This window comes from Hakea prostrata, chromosome 2 (assembly GCF_041222555.1).
Source record: "Hakea prostrata isolate BN-2017 chromosome 2, UWA_Hpros_2, whole genome shotgun sequence".
Taxonomy (NCBI): domain Eukaryota; kingdom Viridiplantae; phylum Streptophyta; class Magnoliopsida; order Proteales; family Proteaceae; genus Hakea; species Hakea prostrata.
This window is the reverse complement of record NC_142601.1, coordinates 44470690-44478813: the sequence shown is the minus strand read 5'-3', so window position 1 is coordinate 44478813 and position 8124 is coordinate 44470690. Positions and strand designations below refer to the sequence as shown.

Sequence of the window (8124 nt, the reverse complement as noted above, 5' to 3'; positions counted from 1 at the left end):
TAAATCCAAATTTCATCCTTAAGGAGCCTACATCACAAGCACAAACCAAAACCTAGAATTTTAAATGATTCAATAACCACGTCATCTCCTTCAATTAGATTAATCCTTTATTCGGATGCAAGGATCCGTTTTCGGACATGATCTAATCAAGATCACTGATGGGAGAATAGAACCATCACATATAACTTATCAAAAAATTAAGGAGGATAGATTCAAACTATTTAAGAGAAAAGGAAAGGGTATGGAGAGTGTGACATCAACTTACCTTCGAAAGATTCGCTAAACTGATGAGGGATTGGATCTTCCTTGCAAATCACGCTTCATTCCCCTCCCAACATGTGTATTCTGACTCCTAACCATCCACAGCAGCCTCCATGAATATATTTTTAAATAAATAAGACGTGGTTGGCAATATATAAAGGTTTGGAGCAGTCACTTGGGGCGGTTGGTTGATCAACCAACTGCCTTAAGCAACTGCCCCTAGTACTTTTTAGTACTTGGGGGCTTTGCTCAACCGGTTGTTCCCCCCCGACAATCGACCTAACCCTAAACAACATGTGAGGGTGTTCTTACCTTAACCCCGGACATCTCCAATCATAACTTGACTCCTAATGACTATCCACTTTCCCAATCCATCAAGGTTTCCAAAGGATCTCCTTCGAGTTCCCAAAATGGCAGGTTCTTCATAAGCAAAATCCAGATCCATGGACTTAGGGTATGGATCATGGACTTCAATTGGGATTTTCCACAACTTATTATGAGTGGACCTTCAGGTATTCAGACCTACAATATGGATCCTGGGTTAGAAATACAGGGGTTGTTACATGTAACTTTTGTGGTAAGGAGTTGAACTCAGGTGGCATTAGATGGTCAAGGCTCACATCACTGGTAGTTTGAAGGATGTGCCCACGTGCACTGAGGTCCATGCTGATATAGTGAAGGCATTGAGAGAGATAGAGAAAGCAAAATGGAAGAAGAAACATGAGAAGGGGAGGGATGATATTGCAATAGAGAAGATGGTGCAGGCATTGTCATTGTATAGAGTTGACTCAAATTCTGATCGGGATGTTGATTTCATTGATATTAGAGAGCAGGAGGAGAGGAAAATCAGATGGGCAGTAGCTGAGAGCAGGGAGATGCAATACCCAAAACAATAGAGGGCCAGAGTTAGTCCCTTTAAAGTTGTAGTGGCAGGAGCATTTGGATCTAGGGACATGGGTGGTATATGTGGTATGTTCAGCTGATCATAGAGTCAGAGGGCCACTCCTACAACAGATCATCCAAAACCATGTGACTATCCACGCAGGAGAGATCTTATCCTAGAACAGGATCCTGACCTTTTCAGAAGTAAGGGGGCCAAGCAGCCCAAGATTACAGGTGCATGGAAAGGGATGGCTAAAAAGGTAAAGAAGGTAATGGCAAAGTGGTTGTATTACAGTTCTATTCCTGAAAACACAACATAGGTCCGTATTACAAGAATATGATTGACAATATAGCAGAGGCAAGTCCTAGATATGTTGGTCCCATTCCTAAAGAGGTGATGACCACCTTACCAACTGAGGAGAAGGAGGAGCTAAAAGAGTACGTCGGTAGTTTGAGATCCTTGTGGGAGTCATATGGATGCACCATTATGTGTGATGGATGGACTGGTTCCAACAAGAAAGTCTATTGTCAACTTTATGGTGTAATGTGACAAGCGGACCATTTTTTTCAAATCTGTGGATGCTACAGGCCAGACAAAAGACAAAAAAATATATACTTGGGACTCCTATAGGATGTTATTGATGAGGTTGGAAAGAAGAATGTGGTGCAGATTGTCACCAAAAATGACTCCAACTTCAAGAAGGCGGGTGATGTATTGATTAATATACCTGAATATAATATCTATTGAACACCCTGCATGACCACTGTATCGACCTCATGTTGAAGGACATCGGTAAGATCATCATTATTATAGCATAGCGGAGAGGGTCAGACAGATAACTAATTTTATCTATAATCATAACACTCTCCTGGATATCATGAGGCAAGCATGTGAAGGTGAGTTGATGTAACCCAATCCGAGGAGATTCGCCATGAATTTCGTCACCCTCAGCAGTATCCAGGATAAGAAGGTTGTCCTCAGATCCTTTTATGCCTTTATTTAAAACAATCTTTACCTATTTCTTAATGGATCAACACTTTCAAACTTTTCAAACTCGAAAATGTAGTTAGTGTTTTTTATTTTTAAACTTTAAAACAACATCTGCTTTTCAACTCCAAGCCTTACTCACCATTCATTCAGCCAAACCTAGAACCCCCTCGATGACAGGGCATTTAGTATTTCCTTACCAAGTTTATGTTTCTACAAAGGTCTAATGATGAGAAAAGAACATTGACATCCCCACATGAGAGATTCCAATTGAATTAGTCACCATCACAAAGGTCTTCACTTTTAGCTTCACCCATAAGTCTTTTTTCCACATGTCTACATCTTTTGGCCCCAATTGCAAAAAAAAAAAAAAAAAAAAAATCTCAACTTACCTTGGTTCATAAGTTCTAATCCCTTCAACTATTATTTTTAACTAAATAAAATGGTGTCAATCTCTTTAAAAGTTTTGAACATACTGGAGCCCAAAGTGAACCGCCAAAAAATGGACGAAAGAACAAAATCAATATTCACAACCAAGTTCAACGTGAACTCTAGAAAATTATAAACCATCAAATCCTCTCATGCAAACTCTTACTACTAAAAAATTGTTAGTTACCTCCCATATCTCATATATTAGAACAGATTTAAAATTCATATTGAATTTGTAAATTAATGGAACTCTAGAAACTGACTTATTTCTTTGTTGTCTCTTTTTCTTTTACTTCCCATCTCTTTTACCCTTCATGATCATAAGAATGCTAAAAGAATGCATGATAGTTTGGTATAAAACATCAAAGTTGTTTTAGAACATGGACATTGTATGAGTTTAGTTTAGTTTATTAGTTCAAATGCCGAATTATGATATATATATATATATATATATTTATTTATTTATTTATTTTAATTTTTATTAATAATGAAAGATATATAAATGGTAACAATTGTATACACATAAAACTGTGGCGGGGCACCCAAAAAAAAAAAAAAAAAAAAAGTGCGGTTTATTTTATTTATATGCTTCTGTCACTCATTCATCGGATTTGGAGGTCTAAAGACATTCAGATCATTATTTTTTCATGTTTTTGTTTCATTTGAGTTATTTGATCGTACTTTAGATTTCAAGAATGAACAACATCAGGATATATGCATGAACATAAATTAGAGACTCTTTAAGAAGAAAAGAAAAAACATAAATAAAAGACAAATCAACGCTTACAAAGATTTTTAATTGAGTTTGAAAAATGATAGAAAAAAGGTTTTACCAGGTCTTTCTATTCATAACAAATTTTCATTAGAATAAATTTGGGATGGGTAGGGGAGAGTGTTATTTTTATTTAGTTTTACTTTTTTGGTGGAAAAAGGGGAAAAAGGAATTAAAATACTTCTTTTAGTTACAAATTTGTTCTGCAAAGCCAAATAGCCATCAACACTTGCTTGTATTATGAGTCAAAACATAAGCAAATTTGTGGGCCTAACCATATTAACTAAAAAGGGAGGGGGAAACTCAGTACCAAATGCTTGGCAATCCTTGGTAGAGCTTATTCATGATTTCGTGCCAAACCCGGTAAACAAACAAATAGGTGGTCTTTCCAGAAATGTTAAACAAAAGAGGCCATTCCATTTCGACAAAAGACCCACACCCGAGTTCCATAGCTTTGGGTCCGCTATCCCGATCATGATTTTCCTATCCCCATAGGTAAAGGAAAGGTCCTTCCCTTTTGGGCCAGTTGTGGGTGAGGAGGGATTTGAACCCCCGACGAACTATCACTGATCTAAGCACAATACCACACCAAAATATGGTGTTATAGTGCGAAGAGGGCCTAAGAGGGGTCCCATAGGTCTACCTGCACAAAAAGCTAGAAAAAGAATATTCAAGAGATAAAGCGAGAGAGGGAACTCAAGGCAATGAAAGGGGGAAGGAAAAGGCACTGAAGGCTGAAAGTGATGCCGAGAGAAAGGCGATCCACGTCCTACTGTAGTGCCCTCCGAACCAAGCTTGCAACGCTTACAAAGCTAGCTTACTAAGGCTCTTTTTGGTATCAATTCTCATTCTCTATTATGACTATTTAAAAGAAATAAGTACAAGAATTCATTATTGGTCGAGAATGAAAAATGGTTTGGTGACATTTATTGAGAATAAATTATGGAATGAAAAATAAATTTGGTATGTCAAAATGAAAAATTATTAGAAAATAATAATGAAAATTAATACAAAAAAAATTCATATTAATCAAAATATTAACAATTAACTAATTACCAAAAAATGCATCAAACAAAATATTAACTTAACAATATTCATATAAACTATGAGTTTTGTAAGAAAACAATCATACTTACTACAATATCAATGTAATGTCTACTAAATTAAAACTACACCAAACACTTATAAGGAAAATAAGTATCCATGCATTCATCATCTATCCTAATAAGCTTCCATGATTTGTTTTGCAATTTCTTTTCGATATACTTCCCATTATTCAATCGAACTTCACTTGACAATAACATATCAGAGAATAATTCCAGCACTTCATGAAATTTACCATTAGACCTGTAAATGGATAGCCAAAATCTGCCACCAGATTCTCATTTGTATTCGTTTAAGTGTATCCATATCCAGAATTTTTCTTATCGGAAAATATCCGCATCCGTCCGCTAAGAAACCGGATTTGGATTCGGATAATTGCTTATCGAATTGGATAATATTCGGATAAATTTTTTTCTGGATAAAGTAAAATATTCAACATTTTTTTCTCTGAAAATGGATGATAATCGGATTCGAATACTCGTAATCGTTAGCTGGATAATCGGAAATCAAAAATTATCTGGTTAAAGTAAAGGATTAAACACTTTTCTATAAAAATGGGCTAATAATTGGATTTGAAAACCGGTAATCGGTAATCGAAAAATAGAAATCAGAAATAAAAAATATAAAAAAATGACAATGATCAATCAATAATCGGAGAGTTTATCGGATCGGATTATTATCGGATATCCGATATAAAGTTTCGGATCCGAATTCAGATGCCTTCTCCAAATTTCTATCAGATTCGGATAGCACTTTGTTAATCAGATTTGGATATTGGTGTGTATCCGAACTGAATCCAATCCATTTACAGGTCTACTTACTATTCATGGCAAGCCCAAAAATCATAACACTCCATGAGAACACATCCCGTTTAATCAACTTATGAAAAGTTTCAAAAGAGCCTTATTAATATCTCCACTCTTTGCATACATATCAATCAATGAATTCTTCACAGTAAGGTTCATCTCGACTTGATTAATTTCACAATATGCATGTACCTGCCTGCCCTGATCAAGTGCACCCAAATGTCCACACGCAGAAGCAACCCAAGCAATTTTCACTTCGTCTGACATCACATTTTCTATTAGCATATCTCTAAACAACTGAATCTGCTTCCTTAAATAGACCCAACTGCGTATAACCTGCCAATCATAGACGTCCAACGAGACCACATTTCTATCAGTCATTTTATTGAACACCTTCTGAGCATCTGTATACAACCACATTTGGCATACATATCAATCAGCGATGAACCCACAAAAACATCCTGAACAAACTCATTAACTATAACAAACCCATGAACTTTCCGACCTAAATCGAGGTCTCCAATACCCCAATCATTTCACCAGACAATTCCAGTGCTTCCCCACAAAATTCCCCCTGTAAATACCCTGAAATCATACTTGTTCCAGGACACCAAGTCTCGGACCCAATCGGGGAATCAAATCAAATACCATGCGTGCATTTTCAATCACACCACGGGGTTGCATACATTGAAATAAGAGAATTCTGCACGAAGACATCAAACTCAAACCCCAATTTAAGACTCGACCCATGAATTTCTAGACCCTTCTCGAGGAATCGGCTTTAGCTGCAAGCTTTTAGGATGAAAGGGAAAGTATACTTATCAGGTACAACATCATTTTTTCGCATGAAATTGTAAAGAGTAATCGATTCCCAAGGCAAAGAACTACTAGCGTAAGCTCTGAACATGAAATTCCAGGCGAAAATATTGGGATTTGAGATTTGAGAAAAAAGGATGCGCGCAGAGGTGAGATCAGCGAGATAAGAAAGAGAGAAGGAACTTACTTGATACAAAAGGGTCTGTGAAGCGGCCGTTGATGATAGCCTGGGAGAGGATTTGATTTAATTGATGGGTGCTTTGCAACTTTTCTAAGATAGATAAAGAAAAAGAATGGTAACAAGAATGCGAGTGACCCATGGAAGGGTTAAAACTGTTGGAGACATGGAAGGATGGTTTGAGTAGCCGCCGTTAGAATTGAATAGAATTTTTGCAGGAATTGAGAGCTTGCGTTAGGATTTGAGAGGTGATTTTTTAAATACTGTGTTTTTACTGTTATACCCTGTCTTAACTTTAAAATTTCAAGTATACCCCCGCTAATGAATTTTCACCCATAATCCACAATGGACTTTTAGTCCATTATGGATTTTGAAGGTTTTTCTATTATTTTAAATAAAAATGAAAATGATAATAGATGCCAAACAATTTAAAACAATAAAAAAATCTCATAATAGAGAACGATAATTGATACCAAAAAGAGCCTAAGGTGAAGGAATTTGTAGTTGATTGCACGAGCTAGTGATCCATTTCATGGCAACTCTAATTAGTTATCAAAAGGCCTACTTTCCAAAGGGAACGTCGTTTCCCGGGAACCTTGCGGTTCTCCCAAGTTGCTTCTCTACATTTAGTACTCCCAAGGGCGGTGGCTGGGGCAGGTTAAAGTATGCTCACCGATCCCCCCCCCCCTAGATGCAATTGTCGTTGAGTCTTTGACCGGTTCGTAGAACCTTGCCGACCGCAAGGAGAGAATAGATCACTAACGCACAACAGAGACGGAATATTATGTTGCTTGTTTGGTCTACGATCAGCCTAGTGCACCAACCACGTGGTACGACGGGCACTCAAAGACCTAGCAAATGATGGCCCACCCCACCCAAGAGCGCTTATGTCATCAATGATTGGTGTGTGAAGGTTTTATCCTCGTTACCGACCGATGGTACCTTTGATCAAATTGCTCCTTTATGTAATTTAGAGCGTTGCCTTGATGTATACAGCTCCATAGATCAAGCTTGACTGGGTCTAACAGATTGGCTCTTTCTATGTTCCCTGCATGTCCCTCCCATTCGGCCCTTATTGGTTTAGTATGGGGTGGATGCCCATAGCTAGCGGGTAATCCAGTTCCATATGGGCAACTATGATCATGAGGGAGGCTACCGCTTCAGCTTCACAAGCGTAATTGGTTAGTGGGGAAAAACCGGGCCGAGACCCAAAAGAATTAGGGAAAGTCTTTGTTCTGAACAAAGGAAGTGGAAAGACACGAAGGTAGAGGGATATACTCATTTATTTTTCTAATCGCCGAAATTGTACGACATGGTATCTTGATACCTCTAGGCATACCTCTATTGAAATAGAATGGTTTCATGTTCCTTCATTGATTGGTTATTCCTCTCCGTTCATATCTCCTTCTCCAATTTTGGTCTCGATTGGTTCACAAGATTGAATGGCCAAGTGTGAAACCCAGCCCTAACCTAACCTTGACCTTGACCCGGTAACCCAGTTGTTTTTAGGTCCGAAGACCCGGAGTAAAGCAAGAAGCCAACTATGGGCCATATCAGTAGAAGACATGGTGTTTGACTCTAAACCCATGGATGTTGATGATGGAGTTCCATACTTGGATGTCTGTGCAGATTTGGAAAGGAAGCTGCACCTATCTGAAGATGAGATTAGTTGAAGGACTTGGAGTATTATCTCAGTTGGTTTGAAGGTATTTCTACACACTAGATATGTCACTTGATGTGTGTGCAAAAGCCCATAAGGTTTAGAGCCCATTTGATCCTCCAATTCCCTATTTTGGCCTTACTGTTTGCCTTGGTCGACTCCTTGGTTGAGTGGACCACTCGACCAAGCACTCGACCAAAGGAGTGTGAAATTCGAGAAAATGCAATT

General features: G+C 37.9%; 1 pseudogene; it reads right to left on the bottom strand.

The window, feature by feature from the left end:
- Positions 1–4501: 4501 nt before the first annotated feature.
- LOC149024431 (pentatricopeptide repeat-containing protein At2g29760, chloroplastic-like) lies at positions 4502–6378 on the bottom strand (annotated as a pseudogene).
- Positions 6379–8124: the final 1746 nt, after the last annotated feature.